Below are 18,654 nucleotides of genomic sequence, written 5' to 3' on the forward strand. Positions count from 1 at the left end.
AAGAGATAGTGGTTAAACCTGCTACAAGAAGAGGGGGGGGGGGGGGAGTTAGTGGTCATTATGAATTTAGATCAATATAATGAAGAGATTATAAGGCAGTTAATAGATTAAAAACTGATGGGGAATCCCATTGTCTGGATCATTATTAAGTTTGAGTTTAACTTTTTTTTTTTAGATATGTATACCTCCAGAAGCTTTCATCACCACATATAACCGTCATGAAGATCTCATTAAAAAATCACTTAGAACTTACTGGGGGATTTTGATGATGGACCCTATACTGAAAGAACTACTCCCTCCACACCCGAAGATCATCTATAGGAAGTTCAAAAGTCTAAAGGACCTTCTAGCCCACAGTATGTTGCAGAACAATACGTTGGACAACCATCTTATGCCGAAATGTGTCGATCGTACAAATGTGGAAAGTGCCACATCTGCAGATATCTTCATCCGAATCTGAAAACTTTCTGCGACATTGGTAACAATAAGGAGTTCAAGATCAAAGACTTTTTAAATTGCAACACGTCGTTGGTCATTTATTTATTAGAGTGCAGCTGCGGGAAGAAATATGTGGGAAAGACAAAGAGACCCCCTAAAACTCAGGATCCAAGAACACATCCAGAATATAAAGAACAGAATTGACAGTCATGCCATCTCAAGATGGATTATGGAACATAAGTCTAACCCGGAAGAACTTACCTTTAAGGCCATAGAATTGGTTAAATTGGGAGAAAGAGGAGGAGATTTAGCCAACAAACTCTCACAACGGGAGATGTTCTGGATTTTTCATCTGGGAACCATGCATCCGAGGGGTCTAAATGAGAGTTATGAGATTGCCCCTTTTTTGTGAAGGTGTCGTTCCAACATTCTCACCTATTCCCCGCTCTGCTCCCCCTTCCCCACCGCCCTTTTTTAGTTTCTTTTTTGATCTTTATTCTTTCACGTAATTGTTATAGTATTAAAGTGCTCAAACGGTAGCATGGTTATGTGTCTTATAATAAATAGTTACAGTCAAACCACAGTGGAAATGCCCAATCTCAATCGATCTTGGAAGCTAAGCAGTGTCGGGCCTGACCAGTACCAGAAAAAGCGACCACCTGGGAATATCAGGTGCTGTACTGAAAAAGTGGGTGACGTACAAAATACCTGCTGCTACACATATAGTTCACTGCACTATGCAATTTATGGTTATATACACTTGAAGGCACTGTCACTTTAAATCTAAACATATTCATAGAATAATGGCTAATTCACTGCACTGATTTATTAGTAATTATTCGGGTCCGGATATCCAGCCTGTGACAAGCTGACTTGCGTTCCATGGAGCGGCCGGCGTGTCACTTCCGTAAACCCTCCCTTTTGATGCTGCCCAAGGAGAACTCTGGGAGGAAGGTCCGGGACCCCACGCATGTGCAAAGGACATCATGGACACCGGAAGTGTGGCAGAAACGCCACACTACATAGAAATAACCATTGTTAAAAGTCCAAAAACACTAGTTTTTTTAATCATAACAGCATCACTTGTTATCATTTGTAATTCTTAGGCATACACAATGTGTTTTTCATAGCCACTTCCGAACACCTATCCCAAACAGGATGTGAGATCAGAACTAATTTCCTAATTACAGGAGGTATAAATAGGAGCCCTGTCCCATTGTACCACTACCCCCCTTGAAGTCTAAAGGACGAAATGCATTGGGGTTTCCATCTATGACCTCCTGCTTACTAAGCTAAGAACCACCTATATTTATTTATTTATTTATATATATTTTATCTCGATTTTTATCTAAGCTTTTCATTAATATATGCAATTTATTGTTATTTATTCATTTTTTAATAATTGTCAACTCTGTCAAAAATAAAAATTCCCCCTTTTTTTCTGAAAAAAAACTTTTACTGTAATAATCTTTTGGTCCTGCTTATTAGAGCTTTATACCAGCATATTGACACCATTGGTCGCTTAAACCCCTATTTCCCCTTCCCTATAGTTATTTGCTACAGTATCTTACCAATACTGTATACTTAAGGGTTAGCTGACGCCTATGATAAATAGGAGTGTCATTTAAAACCAAAAATATCTTGTTTTTGTTGGTACCGGTGGTAATTATCACAAGTGGCGCCGCTTTCTCTTGATTAGACATATATATATATATATATATATATATATATTACCCAAAATACACAAAAATAAGGAGAAACCGCCTGGCCGCCCTATTGTGGCCGGGACCAATTCTTGTCTGTCAAATCTCTCTTTGTATATTGACAATCTGTTACAGCCTATAGAAGAAGGTACTCCATCCTATTTGATGGACACCATTTCAATTATTAATTCAATTGGCCAAAATAAAATTGGTTCCCTCTATCTGCAGTTGATGGGGACTGCGATGGGCACAAGACTGGTACCAATCTATGCCAACTTATTCATGGCGCATTGGGAGGAAAATTGTGAGTGGAATGGCGGTGCCAGTCTGGTGTACTGGAATCGCTACATAGATGATGTAATGTTTATATGGAGGGGTGATCGCCCCTCATTGGATGATTTTTGTACATAATTTAACAATAATAATGCCAATATTAATCTAACCTTTGGTATTAGTTCTGTAGAAGTAATTTTTTTTTTTTATTTGACCATTTACATTGAGGATAATGTGATAAAAATATTTTTTTTTACAGAACCTATGGATAGTAATTATTTTATGGACTCTTCCAGTAATCATAGTAACTGGCTAATGAGCATACCAATTAGCCAGTTTCAACGTATACGTAGGAATTGCACAGATATAAAAGAATATGAAATTCAAGCCCAATCTTTGGGTAACCAGTTCTCAGCAAAAGGGTATAAGGGGAAGGATATTTAAGATGCTATGGAGAGAGAGTCACAATTGGACAGAGTCAGTGCTTTAAGAGGCAGTGAACAACCTAAGAGAGATAAGAATGTCTTGAATAGCTGCATACCTTTTATTACCAAGTATACGAGTCAGTATAAACTGGTGGAATGTATTGTTAAGAAACACTGGGGAATCCTGAGAAAAGATCCCCTATTGAATTCACATTTCTCAAGCACCCTTAGATTTGTATACAGAAAGGCACATCAATTCCACAAATCCCTATAATTTACAAATCTAAAGTATTTTTTAGGTGAGGCACTAGTGTATTCTGTAAGTTGCGATAAGATGCAGATTACAGAATATAAATCATGTCAAACCAATAAGACATATGAAATAAGAGATTTTGTAACATGCCATTCAAAATATTGTATATATCTCAGAATGCTCCTGTAAAGCTGAATATGTTGGAAAGACTACACGTATGCTAAAAACACGATTGTCAGAGCATGTACAGTACGGAACATAAAAAAAGGGTTGGAGTCCCATAATGTTTCATTACATTTTAAAAACCAGCAGTGTCATGGTTAGTTTTTGTGAGATTAAGACGGTCAAACCCAGTTGGAGAAGGGATGATTAGGATGAAAAGCTGTCTAAAACAGAAATGAGAATTATATGAGTTGAGGTTTCTTGTATCCACGGGGCTCAATGTTGAGTTCGAAACTAAGTGGTTCCTATGATATTCCTTTTTCTTTTTTACTGAATGACTGAGGTTTTGATTAAATGTATTTGATAAATACTTTTTTCTCTTACGTCCTAGAGGATGCTGGGATCTACATTAGTACCATGGGGTATAGACGGGTCCCTTGGGAGCCATGGGCACTTTAAGAGTTTAATAGTGTGGGCTGTCTCCTCCCTCTAGGCCCCTCCTACCAGACTCAGTTTAGAAAATGTGCCCGGTGGAGCCGGTCACAGCTAGGGGAGCTCCTAGAGCTTTTCTAGTTTTCTTATTTTTTTAAGCGCAAGTTAGGTACAGGGAGGCTACTGGCAACAGCCTCCCTGCTTCGTGGCACTTAGGGGGGTGGAGTAGGATCCAACCCTTGAGGTTAATGGCCCCTAACTCCGCTGACAGGACACTGAGCTCCTGACGTTGTCGATTGCAAGCCCCCGAGGCGACCACTCGCTCCTGCAGCACTGCCGCCATGCCCTAACAGAGCCAGAAGAGGCAGTGGTGAGTATGATGCCGGCGCCCCGGTAAGCGGGGCGCCGGCGGGATTGGCGACACAAGGGTGGGAGTGCAGCGCCGATGTTGCGCTCCGGAGGGCTTAGAGGTACAGTTGTGCAGCACTGTGAGGGGCGCCCTTGGCCAGCGCAATACCCTAACTGGTAATCAGAGCTAACAGGGGCTAATCCCACTGTTAGCGACAAGAAAACCTCAGGCCAGTATAAAATAACAGGAGCGGGAAGACGCGCCTTTACAGGGGGCAGTGGCTTCTCTGAGTGGATCCAGCACTCACCAGCGCCATTTTCTCCCTGCAGATCACACCACAGAGACACTGACAGGGAGCGCTGCCCTCCACTTCACTACAGTTATCCTCTGTGGTACCAGGGTGTTATAGAAGGGGGGAGGAGAGTGTTATTTACTGTTATTCAGTGTTTAATCTATTATGGTTACTCAGTCAGCGCCAGGCATTTATTCATAATAACTGCCTACTGGGGCGCTATGTGTGCTGGCTCCTTATACTCTGTCTCTCTGAGGGGGAAACTGTGTCTGACATTTTCCTGTGTGTGTTTGTATGTTACATAGCTCACGTTACCATGTCTAGGGATTCTGTATCTTGTGCTGCAGAGTGTGGGTCCTCTCCAGAGGAGTCTATTCCATGTACTCAGGAATGCAATGTACTGTCTCAGCCTTCTGAATCCGTACCCCCATGGGTGGCTTCTCTTAAGGGAATGATATCTCAGATTTCATCTAGTATAGCGCATAATGAGACTGAAACACAGGTTTTGAAAAGATCTGTAGAGGTTTTGTCGTATTTTCTCCCGCTACCTCATTCAAAACCCCTGATATATATCCTAAGAAACGTGCTCTTGCCCACATAATGCAAGTCGACAGGGATACCGACTCTGATACAGGAGATAGTGAGGGGGGTATCCTGGGGGGTTGAGGCATCCCTCGCTAAGGGGGTGCAACTCATGATTGAGGCTATTAGGGACATTTTACACATTACTGATAAGGTACCTGAGCAGGTAGAGGAGGCTTTCTTTACTGACACTAAGAAATCCTCCCTTACATTCCCTGCATCTAATCACGGGTTTTCCGTGAATCCACAGATTCAAACACTGGGACAGCACTCGTAGGTTTTTGTAATACTATTGACATACAACACAGCTTTCCATCATCAACGTTTCGGTGACTCAATCATCGTCATCAGGATGCAACAGCATAATCCAAATAAATGTGACACAGACAAGGAACATATAGCAATTTACCCCACTTATAAAGATGTATACTAAATCACCACATCAATCGTGGACATCCGGAACGCTCATTTGGTGCGGCGGGGCGCTCCCGGGTGACGTCATGCTGTCACTATAGAGACCACAGGAGCTGGTTTACAGTTGGTCTGGGGAGCAGGCTCGTCACCCGTCCGGGACAATCGTGGCGCGTAGTAATGTCGTCCTATCACCACGGCAACTGCGATAACCACTGTTGTTTCCAGGAAACCACCGCATCACCCAGTCTCCCGAGTCGATGTAGCCTGCACACAACTGGCGCATCAACGGACATCTGAAAATATAGATAGATTAAGAGGTTAAAAACACACTAATGAATACTGTGTAAAGATAAGCTACGCACACAAGGAACCTGAGACATATATCCCCAACAGACCTAAATATTTCTAAACACATATTCACCACATGAAAAAGACACATATTAATAAAGTGACTATATCACTACCATTTTATAACAACCTCTATTTCTGTGGAATTATGACAAACTGTTCCAGCAAATCTTTTATGATCATATTTCTGCAGCGGGGTACACTGTATTCCACAGGGAATAACATCGAGGCACCAACAGGCTAAAGCTTTGACTGTTCCCAGGATGCACTGCACCGCCTCCTCTATATACCCACCTCCAGGCAATGGAGCTCAGTTTGTAAGTTGGTGCCTGCAGCGCAGGCAGCTAACAGGGAGAGCTGCGCTAGGCAGTCCTGAAAAGAGCTTTTCTGACAAGAAAGAAGACTTCAAGGGCAGCAGCATAGGCACTTGGTACTATACTGTATGTCATACTGACATATCGTGCTGCGGCTCCCTCACCTCCATTAGCGGCACTGTATACTCCCATGCCCTGGTTGCTGGGTACTTACAGTGGAGGCGCTAGGGTCTCAACAGGCACACATACCGCTGCTGCTCTCCTGGATCGCGTGGTCGCATGATAGGGAGGAGATAAAGAGGGTCCCCCAGGCGGGACCCGCCGAAATCGTGATCCGGTTGCGGTCTCCGGAGATGGACCGCGCCACTGGCATGGACACTGTGGCCATGCAGGGACCCCACTATATCCACCAGGGCAAGGAGCTCAGGTCGGATTTACTAAAATCCGTTTAGTACAGGCTCCATAGTACCCGGTGGTGAAGTCCAGCAGAGGGGATAAGGCTCTGACCTGTAGCCCCTCCCTCAGCCCCAGGCGCCATCTACAGCAGAGTTTCCCGTCCTGGAGCTGCATCTCTCTCTCTCCCTCACTCCCTGTCAGCGTTTGGGCGCCATTACACAGAGCTGTGCTGATTCCGGGACTGCTGGGCACTGTCTCCTCTGTAAAGCCGCCTGCCTCATCAGCGCTGTGCATTTACAGGACACTTAAGTATTCTACATGTCGTTTAGACAGTGTTAGTTAAGAACAAGTGCATAACTATAGGGATATTTAGTACAAGTATTCTGTGATATACATCCAGTATTTACAGTGCATTGTTATATCTGTATATATACATAGCATTACTTAGTATTGCTAGTCCAGTGCAGTTTTATTGTTGTTTGTAATCATTTCTGCATTGTACAGATGGGTCCTCCGTTATCTTGACTGTTTCTGTGCCTAGACGGAGGTTTAGTCACGCCTAGGCGATAGCTTAGGTTGCTGAGGTTAATTACGGACAGGCACACTGAGGCACGAGCATGCAATACACATCTCCACCACTAGGTGGCTAATGCTCCACTAATCCAGTACTTTAATTTGAATAGTGGTGGATTGATCAACAGTACAAGCTCTGGCAAATGGTCAGTGACGACTGTAATGTTAATATACAGTCCTGTATTGCATAGTGTACACACAGATGGTGACCAATGGTCAGACAGAGAGAGTAAAAAAAATTTTAAAATAGTTTATTCAGATGCAGACGAACGTGTTAAAACACTTGTGTATGCAGATGCACTAATGTGTGAACACTTGTGTATGCAGATGCAACTAATGTGTGAAAGGAATAATGTAGCTCATTGACTTTACGGTATGTACAGTGCACTAAATGAGCGTCCGAGTCCCCTAACGGCATAAACGAACACCAATGGGAAGGAATCGCTGCTTGCATTACTTTTACACATGAACTTGTGTATTTTCCATGCAGCGACGTGGGCTAGCGGTGAAAGCTCCTACCTCCCACGCTGAGGGTCCCGGGTTCGATTCCCAAAGTGACAATCTATATATATTTTTTTCCCCTGACATTCACTTTTTTTTCCAGTGTAATCCATTGTAAAACATTCAATGGATGGGGGTGCACACAGGTTTCACATAAATGATGGTAAATCTGCAGGAGCGACTCATTCCACTATCTAAAAAACATAGCGGTAATGAGCACCTGTAGACATACCAGTAAATATAAATTAGTGTATTCTGACGCAACTAACTGTTCGAGCAACACATTACTGTAGATCATCGGCGTTAGAGAATCTCTGTTGTACTTTATACAACTCTGTAATTTACTAAGAATTTGTATTCTCAATCACTGCCGACAATAGCCAAACACTGCCGGGAAAGCATAGAATTTGTAAAAAAAAAAAGGAGCTTTCAAATAGACCTGCTTTATGCTGGCGTGTTCAGATAGTTATGCACGGATCAGTGAGATCTGTGCATGCTTCTATGTGGAAAAGGGTCAGAAATAATTAAAAATGTAAAAAAGAAAAAATTGTGTGGGGTCCCCCTCCTAAGCATAACATGCCTCTGGCTCCTTGAGCCAGTCTTGGTAGTTTAAATACCAGGGAAAAAATTGACTGGGGTCCCCCTGTGTTTAGACAACCAGCACCGGGCTCTTGGGCCGGCCCTGGTTCCAAAAATATGGGGGACAAAAGACGTAGGGGTCCCCCATATTTTTAAAACCAGCACTGGGCTCCACTAGCCGAGAAGATAATGCCACAGCCAGGGGACACATTTATGTAGGTCCCTGCGGCCGTGGCATTACCCCCCCCCTTCCAACTAGTCACCCTTGGTTGGGGTACCCTGGGGGAGTTGGGACCCCTTTAATCAAGGGCTCCCCCTCCTCCAGGCACCCAAAAACTTAGGAAGGAGCTTTTATCTCTCTCCATTATACATAGAAAGATTAAACTTGCCTCTGTACGTTACAAGCTGTTCATGCTAATTAGTACCCTAATAGAACATGCTGTACAGAGATTCTAAGGGCGGTGATATGGCATCCAGGAACTTAGGTAGGAGCTTTTATCTCTCTCTGTTATACTTGGAAAGATTACAATGGAGAGAGATAAAAGCTCCTCCCTAAGTTCCTGGATGCCAAATCACCATCCTTAGTATCTCTGTAGAGTATGTTCTATTAGGGTACTAATTAGCGTGAACAGCTTGTAACGTGACTGTGTGTGTGCCAATAGCTGCTGTGTGGTTCCTATTCCGTGTTTCTCACACATATTGCTATCCCTATATTCTGTACCCTGACGTGGGCTAAGTGCATCAGGGTCCTATATATATATATATATATAGTAGAACACAAACGGGTGCCGCCCGTTTGTGTTCTACTACTTGCAGTCCGTCAAAGGTCATTGGGAGGGCACCCAGGTGTTACTGTCTCTAGTGTGGAGTGCCGGTCAAAAACGCGTTTTCTATATATATATATATATGTATATATATATATATATATATACACAAGTCTTGAACGGCGGCACTCAGAACAAAAGAGACACGACACTGCAAGTTGTTGCCAACGTTTCAAAGCAGACAGCTTTTTCGTCAGGGCATAAACAATACAAACATACACTCACCCATTTAAGTGCTCACCATCACCACGCCGCTTCCCGCCGCCGGCCTCCTCCGTTCTGCCGTGCGCGGGTTGATGACATCACCGTGCAACCCGTCACCATAGAAACAGCTGTAAACAATGTTTTACAATATGACAGTGCTCAGATATTACAGATAGATAGAGATGGAAACATACAAACTGCACCAAAGTACTGTATATCCTGCTGTAAAAGCTACTACATAACAATAGTTATAAAACTGATCATATAATGCACTGAATAATAGGGCTATAGAAAACTATGTAAACCATTATTTTCATTAAGCCCTTTCGGGCTGAGAGAATCAAGCAAAAATATCCACCTGGCCTCACGCTGCCTAAGCAGCTTAGAACGGTTGCCTCCTCTGGGTGATGCTGGAATATGATCTATTATCTTGTGTTTGAGTGAGGTAGGGGAATGTCCTGCCACGGCAAAATGCCGGGCAACAGGTTGTTCACTTTTTCCAGAGAGTACAGCCTCCCGGATCGCAAATCTGTTGTCCCATTCTAACCTTAAATTCGCAGTCGGTCTTGCCCACGTAATATTTACCACAAGGGCATATCAATACATAGATTACGAATTTAGATGAGCAAGATAAATGGTGATAGATTTTAAATGTTTGATTTTTAAAAGGATGTTTAATCACGTCCCCGGTCAGCATGTAACTGCATGTTACACACCCGAGACATTTAAAGCAACCAGGCTTTTTATTGCCCAAAAAGGTGAAAGGCACATTCCGTTTACCAAACCCCGTAATGTCAGTACGCACTACAAAATCACGGATATTCCTGCCACGTGAATGGCAGCACATGATCTTTTTGTTGTCTAAACCCGTAAGCTTTTTATCAGAGGCAATAATTGGCCAATACGTATTGACAGCATGTCTAACCTTATCGCTAGCTAGATTAAACCTGCTAGGCCAAATAATCTTATCGGAAGTAGACTTAGCTTTTTTAGATTTAAGGGTATCCGTTCTAGGAATTGCCAATACTTTTCTTTTGACCTCTAAGAGTGTCTTTCTATCATATCCCCGTGCTTCAAATGTATCCACCATTAGGTAAAGTGAGTGTATGGCCTCATCATCCTCACTGCAAATGCGTCTCGCACGCAAGAATTGGGAAAAAGGGAGACCCCTGCGTATAGGCATTGGATGATGGCTGGTCGCCTGCAACAATGTATTGCGATCAGTGGGTTTAACAAATAAAGATGTTTTAATTTTGTCCCCACATCTTTGAATTCTAACATCCAAAAAATCAATGCTGTTAGTGTCAGATTTGCAAACCAGTTTAACAGGGCTGTCACTGTCGTTATGTCGTTCAATAAGGGATTGCAATGAATCTATATCTCCCAACCATAGCAGTAGCATATCATCAATATAGCGTGAATAATGCAGTATCTTGCTAGAAATATTGTAATCATTAAAGAAAATATCCCTCTCCACTGAGATCATATAGGCATTTGCATACGACGGGGCCACCGAGGACCCCATCGCACACCCAGCTAGTTGAAGGAAAAATTTACCATCATAATAGAAATAATTCCTACTTAATACCATTTCTAATAAGCAGCAAAAGAAATTGACGTCAGGTCCCTTATACCAAATGTTATCAGTAATGAGTTGTCTAGTTGCTGCAATGCCTTCAGCATGAGGTATACAAGTATACAGTGAACTAACGTCAATGCTGCTGAAAATGACATCAGAGGGAAGTTTATCCAACTTCATCAGTTGTAATAATAGCGAGGTCGTATCCTTTAACACATATGGAGCATTTTGTACACAGGGCTGAAGATATGTGTCTAAATAAATAGACACTGGCTGAAAGATAGAACCCCGGGCTGATATAATCGGTCTGCCCGGGGGATTCAACCTGTCTTTGTGCATCTTCGGAATCGTGTACAAAATGGGCTTGATGGGACAATCAGTCATAAGCAAGCGAGCTACATCATTAGAGATAATGCCATTATCAACTGATTGCAATAAAAACTTATCAAGATGTTTTTTAAATTCATCTGTAGGGTCACAAGGCAATAAACGGTAAGTGATGTTATCAGACAACTGGCGGTTAATTTCATTTTTATAATCAATTAAATCCTGAACAACAATCGAGCCGCCTTTATCAGCGGCCCGTATAACAATATCCTGTCTAGATCCTAGACTCTGTAAAGCTTGATACTCTGCTTTTGAGAGGTTGGAATGTCCCCTATCAGATCTTGAATGGTCAGTATCTACAGCAGAGTCAACCAATCGGGTAAAGGTCTTAATCGAGGCATTATTTGATAAAGGATCAAAGCTCGAAGGAGCTTTTAATTTCAGTAATTCAGGTGGAATAACATCTTGCTTATTATTAGAGGCCATAGCCCCAAAATGTTCCCGTAATTTGAGTTGTCGATTTAATTTGAACATTTCTGTTTTCCAAATAAACGGATCAAACGAGGTGGTAGGTACAAAGTTCAATCCTTTTTTGAGGACAGATTCCTCAACACTGGAAAGTGGTGTACTTGAAAGATTAAATATTACTTCTTCCTGGGGGCCGATGCTTTTTTGGGATTGCCGCTTCCACTGGCCATCTCTTCTGTTGTACCTCCGTCGGCTGCACGGTATTTCGCCCGTGTTCTCATGCCTAAAGGGAGGGATCTGTATTTTTTGCCACGTCGGGGACCTTGGTCGCTATCGCTAGCAGAGGTGGCAGTTTCATTCGTGATATTAGACGATTTATTATAATAGAACCTTCTGCCATTTCTCTGCTGTGCGGACCGATTTTGTGGTCCACCCGTCAACCAGCCATAGACATTATTGGTATCATAATCGGTGTTGACCTTTGCAAATTTTTCACGTTTATATCGCAATAGGTCAGTTTTGTAAGACTCAAGTTGGGTGGATAATTTATCAAACCAATCACAGGTTTTATCCTCCTGTAACGTTTTCTTGTGAATTACCTCATATTCACTAATTTTAGATTTTGTTACATTATGCTCCCTGGTAGCCTCTTCGATAACTAGAAGCATCAAATCCAGGGAGCATTTATTTAAAATAGCCACCCAACGTTTGCAAAAGGTAATGTTATGCCTCCCAATCGTGGGCATGTTCTTAACTCGGAATCCACGTGGCAGTTTTTTAGCCGTAAAATACTCAGAAAGAGTGGCTCCATGATAGTAGAAATCTATCTCACGTTTTTTAAGTTTTAAAAGGTCTCTGTAAATGTCTTGAACAGGAATATTATCAGTCACTGAAAAAACTTTTTCTTTGTACACAATATTTCCAGCATCAGAATCAGAAAAAGATAGTACATCTTCAATATCCAACACAACCCTAGACGGGTTATCAGGCATTATGTTTGCATTTTCCATGACAACTGTTCACTGCAACTCTGCAACACACTGTGCAATAAAATCAGCACGGATGGATTAAAACCAACTCAGTTCCTTATGCTGTACCACTGATAAACAGGTAAATGAAACCAGCAGTTTGATGAAATGAGCCCTTTTAAATCACTGCAAGGTGCCTGAGCAATACAAGAACAATTCCCAACTGGAGAAGTACTTGCTTGTATATACCGCTTGTGGCCCGGCACTCTCAGCATAATAGGATTACTCCGTCTGTTGCCTTCCGTAATTTAGGAGAGTATAGCAACTCCCCAAATATGCAAGTCTTGAACGGCGGCACTCAGAACAAAAGAGACACGACACTGCAAGTTGTTGCCAACGTTTCAAAGCAGACAGCTTTTTCGTCAGGGCATAAACAATACAAACATACACTCACCCATTTAAGTGCTCACCATCACCACGCCGCTTCCCGCCGCCGGCCTCCTCCGTTCTGCCGTGCGCGGGTTGATGACATCACCGTGCAACCCGTCACCATAGAAACAGCTGTAAACAATGTTTTACAATATGACAGTGCTCAGATATTACAGATAGATAGAGATGGAAACATACAAACTGCACCAAAGTACTGTATATCCTGCTGTAAAAGCTACTACATAACAATAGTTATAAAACTGATCATATAATGCACTGAATAATAGGGCTATAGAAAACATAGCCCTATTATTCAGTGCATTATATGATCAGTTTTATAACTATTATTTAGTAGCTTTTACAGCAGGATATACAGTACTTTGGTGCAGTTTGTATGTTTCCATCTCTATCTATCTGTAATATCTGAGCACTGTCATATTGTAAAACATTGTTTACAGCTGTTTCTATGGTGACGGGTTGCACGGTGATGTCATCAACCCGCGCACGGCAGAACGGAGGAGGCCGGCGGCGGGAAGCGGCGTGGTGATGGTGAGCACTTAAATGGGTGAGTGTATGTTTGTATTGTTTATGCCCTGACGAAAAAGCTGTCTGCTTTGAAACGTTGGCAACAACTTGCAGTGTCGTGTCTCTTTTGTTCTGAGTGCCGCCGTTCAAGACTTGCATATTTGGGGAGTTGCTATACTCTCCTAAATTACGGAAGGCAACAGACGGAGTAATCCTATTATGCTGAGAGTGCCGGGCCACAAGCGGTATATACAAGCAAGTACTTCTCCAGTTGGGAATTGTTCTTGTATTGCTCAGGCACCTTGCAGTGATTTAAAAGGGCTCATTTCATCAAACTGCTGGTTTCATTTACCTGTTTATCAGTGGTACAGCATAAGGAACTGAGTTGGTTTTAATCCATCCGTGCTGATTTTATTGCACAGTGTGTTGCAGAGTTGCAGTGAACAGTTGTCATGGAAAATGCAAACATAATGCCTGATAACCCGTCTAGGGTTGTGTTGGATATTGGAGATGTACTATCTTTTTCTGATTCTGATGCTGGAAATATTGTGTACAAAGAAAAAGTTTTTTCAGTGACTGATAATATTCCTGTTCAAGACATTTACAGAGACCTTTTAAAACTTAAAAAACGTGAGATAGATTTCTACTATCATGGAGCCACTCTTTCTGAGTATTTTACGGCTAAAAAACTGCCACGTGGATTCCGAGTTAAGAACATGCCCACGATTGGGAGGCATAACATTACCTTTTGCAAACGTTGGGTGGCTATTTTAAATAAATGCTCCCTGGATTTGATGCTTCTAGTTATCGAAGAGGCTACCAGGGAGCATAATGTAACAAAATCTAAAATTAGTGAATATGAGGTAATTCACAAGAAACCGTTACAGGAGGATAAAACCTGTGATTGGTTTGATAAATTATCCACCCAACTTGAGTCTTACAAAACTGACCTATTGCGATATAAACGTGAAAAATTTGCAAAGGTCAACACCGATTATGATACCAATAATGTCTATGGCTGGTTGACGGGTGGACCACAAAATCGGTCCGCACAGCAGAGAAATGGCAGAAGGTTCTATTATAATAAATCGTCTAATATCACGAATGAAACTGCCACCTTTGCTAGCGATAGCGACCAAGGTCCCCGACGTGGCAAAAAATACAGATCCTTCCCTTTAGGCATGAGAACACGGGCGAAATACCGTGCAGCCGACGGAGGTACAACAGAAGAGGTGGCCAGTGGAAGCGGCAATCCCAAAAAAGCATCGGCCCCCAGGAAGAAGTAATATTTAATCTTTCAAGTACACCACTTTCCAGTGTTGAGGAATCTGTCCTCAAAAAAGGATTGAACTTTGTACCTACCACCTCGTTTGATCCGTTTATTTGGAAAACAGAAATGTTCAAATTAAATCGACAACTCAAATTACGGGAACATTTTGGGGCTATGGCCTCTAATAACAAGCAAGATGTTATTCCACCTGAATTACTGAAATTAAAAGCTCCTTCGAGCTTTGATCCTTTATCAAATAATGCCTCGATTAAGACCTTTACCCGATTGGTTGACTCTGCTGTAGATACTGACCATTCAAGATCTGATAGGGGACATTCCAACCTCTCAAAAGCAGAGTATCAAGCTTTACAGAGTCTAGGATCTAGACAGGATATTGTTATACGGGCCGCTGATAAAGGCGGCTCGATTGTTGTTCAGGATTTAATTGATTATAAAAATGAAATTACCCGCCAGTTGTCTGATAACATCACTTACCGTTTATTGCCTTGTGACCCTACAGATGAATTTAAAAAACATCTTGATAAGTTTTTATTGCAATCAGTTGATAATGGCATTATCTCTAATGATGTAGCTCGCTTGCTTATGACTGATTGTCCCATCAAGCCCATTTTGTACACGATTCCGAAGATGCACAAAGACAGGTTGAATCCCCCGGGCAGACCGATTATATCAGCCCGGGGTTCTATCTTTCAGCCAGTGTCTATTTATTTAGACACATATCTTCAGCCCTGTGTACAAAATGCTCCATATGTGTTAAAGGATACGACCTCGCTATTATTACTGATGAAGTTGGGATAAACTTCCCTCTGATGTCATTTTCAGCAGCATTGACGTTAGTTCACTGTATACTTGTATACCTCATGCTGAAGGCATTGCAGCAACTAGACAACTCATTACTGATAACATTTGGTATAAGGGACCTGACGTCAATTTCTTTTGCTGCTTATTAGAAATGGTATTAAGTAGGAATTATTTCTATTATGATGGTAAATTTTTCCTTCAACTAGCTGGGTGTGCGATGGGGTCCTCGGTGGCCCCGTCGTATGCAAATGCCTATATGATCTCAGTGGAGAGGGATATTTTCTTTAATGATTACAATATTTCTAGCAAGATACTGCATTATTCACGCTATATTGATGATATGCTACTGCTATGGTTGGGAGATATAGATTCATTGCAATCCCTTATTGAACGACATAACGACAGTGACAGTCCTGTTAAACTGGTTTGCAAATCTGACACTAACAGCATTGATTTTTTGGATGTTAGAATTCAAAGATGTGGGGACAAAATTAAAACATCTTTATTTGTTAAACCCACTGATCGCAATACATTGTTGCAGGCGACCAGCCATCATCCAATGCCTATACGCAGGGGTCTCCCTTTTTCCCAATTCTTGCGTGCGAGACGCATTTGCAGTGAGGATGATGAGGCCATATACTCACTTGACCTAATGGTGGATAAATTTGAAGCACGGGGATATGATAGAAAGACACTCTTAGAGGTCAAAAGAAAAGTATTGGCAATTCCTAGAACGGATACCCTTAAATCTAAAAAAGCTAAGTCTACTTCCGATAAGATTATTTGGCCTAGCAGGTTTAATCTAGCTAGCGATAAGGTTAGACATGCTGTCAATACGTATTGGCCAATTATTGCCTCTGATAAAAAGCTTACGGGTTTAGACAACAAAAAGATCATGTGCTGCCATTCACGTGGCAGGAATATCCGTGATTTTGTAGTGCGTACTGACATTACGGGGTTTGGTAAACGGAATGTGCCTTTCACCTTTTTGGGCAATAAAAAGCCTGGTTGCTTTAAATGTCTCGGGTGTGTAACATGCAGTTACATGCTGACCGGGGACGTGATTAAACATCCTTTTAAAAATCAAACATTTAAAATCTATCACCATTTATCTTGCTCATCTAAATTCGTAATCTATGTATTGATATGCCCTTGTGGTAAATATTACGTGGGCAAGACCGACTGCGAATTTAAGGTTAGAATGGGACAACATAGATTTGCGATCCGGGAGGCTGTACTCTCTGGAAAAAGTGAACAACCTGTTGCCCGGCATTTTGCCGTGGCAGGACATTCCCCTACCTCACTCAAACACAAGATAATAGATCATATTCCAGCATCACCCAGAGGAGGCAACCGTTCTAAGCTGCTTAGGCAGCGTGAGGCCAGGTGGATATTTGTTAGGGTCTCCTGCCCTGTGCTGCCACGTCGTCATGGCAACCGGGAGACAAGTGCTAGCGGAGTAACCTGAGCGCAGCTGATACTCCGGTTCGGGTCTTTTGCTGTGCAGTGGTTACAGGCATGGGATCCGGTGCTGGTTTTTGTGCTCACAGTCTGTGAGGTCTGAGGGGGGCGTGGACAGCACCTGCTTTATAAGGCCTCTTCTCAGGTTAAGCAGATGCTGCTGAATCTTTGTTGGTTAGTCAGTTCCTGAAAGTTAGCCAGTACTGTGTAGCTTTGTATTTTGTTGTTGCTTACTGCAAATAGGCCTGGGCATTTGGTACTACACTCTGCCAATCCAGACCTAGCAGTAAGACTGGAGTCAGTCGTTTAGCCTGCTGAGGTTCTTTTGCTATCCTGTGAACCCAGCAGGTTTGTGGCTGTACTTTCAGACCTGCCTGCATAATCCTCTCTCACTGTGCAGGGCGTCCATGTGTCAGTTTAGTGGCAGTTAGCTGAACCTGGGCCCTGCAAGTGAGAATTAGGATTGTGGAGACTCTCTTTGTGTCTATTATTCCATCTCTGACCAAGGAGTTTACTGCCACACCCGTTGGTAACCCTTTAGGGTTTTGCTGTTGCCCTTAGCAACAGCATTTCGGGTTCTCTACGTATTAAAACACAACATCTTGCTTTTTCCATCTGAGCATTTCTAATACTAGGGAGACACCCAGTTTCTTAGCCTCTGGGCTTCTCTGTTCACTCTGTGTTGGTTTTGTTACCCTATCACCTTCTGTGTACGTTATGTCATATTTCCCAGTCTGTCTGTGAGTTCATTTGTTTTGCATCCCTCTCTGTTCAGACACCAGTACATTCCTGCAGGCACTGGTGTGTATAACAGTTCAAACACCAGTACATTCCTGCAGGCACTGGTGTGCATAACATATTCAGCAGCCCAATACCCCTGTTGAAATTTTGTGGGAATATGGAGCATACCCCTCAAAATACGTTGCAACAGGTGGTCGATCAGGTGCAGGTCCTGACTCGTCAATTTAATGATTTGTCCATTAAAATGCACACCTCCCAGGCCGCTGGCGGAGCTCCCGCAGCAGCAGCACCTTCAGGGGTTAAGGAGCCGAAAGTAAATCTTCCGGATCGTTTTTCTGGAGATCGCTCGCAGTTCTTTTGTTTCAAGGAGAGCTGCAAGTTATATTTTCAGCTTAGGCCTCAGTCTTCTGGGTCAGAGATTCAGCGGGTGGGCATAGTGATTTCCTTGCTACAAGGAGACCCACAGGTCTGGGCATATGGGTTGCAGCCTGACTGTCCGTCGCTTAAAAGTGTTGATGCTTTTTTTACGGCACTGGGCATGTTGTATGATGACCCTGACAAGACGGCCTCAGCCGAGGCTCAGATTTCGATCCTTAAGCAAGGGCGAAGGCCAGTTGAGGTTTACTGTACGGAGTTTCGGAGGTTGGCCCATGATACCCAGTGGAATGACCCAGCCCTGAGACACCAGTACCGAAGAGGTCTTTCTAACCAGATAAAAGACCAACTGGTACAATATCCCTTGCCTGATAGCTTGGATCAGCTCATGCAGTTATCCATCCGGGTGGATAGACGGCTGAGAGAGCGTAGGCTTGAAAGGGAGACCGAGGTTTCCTTCTTTCCCAAGGGAACCTCAGACTCTGAGGAATTTTCCGAGGAGCCTATGCAGATTGGGGCTACCCGCCTCTCCTCGCGTGAGAAGACGCGGAGGAGACAGCAGGGGTTGTGTTTGTACTGTGGGAATAAGGGTCATGTGGTAGTATCATGCCCAGAAAAGCCAGAAAA

General features: G+C 42.8%; 1 protein-coding gene and 1 pseudogene across 9 annotated transcripts in view; both read left to right on the forward strand.

Moving 5' to 3' along the window:
* Window positions 1–18,654, forward strand: part of SYCP2 (synaptonemal complex protein 2) — a 1,046,702-nt gene that overhangs the window by 801,100 nt on the left and 226,948 nt on the right. The window lies entirely within an intron of this gene.
* On the forward strand, window positions 1,004–1,122 carry LOC134898337 (5S ribosomal RNA; annotated as a pseudogene).

This window comes from Pseudophryne corroboree, chromosome 3, assembly GCF_028390025.1.
Source record: "Pseudophryne corroboree isolate aPseCor3 chromosome 3, aPseCor3.hap2, whole genome shotgun sequence".
NCBI lineage: Eukaryota > Metazoa > Chordata > Amphibia > Anura > Myobatrachidae > Pseudophryne > Pseudophryne corroboree.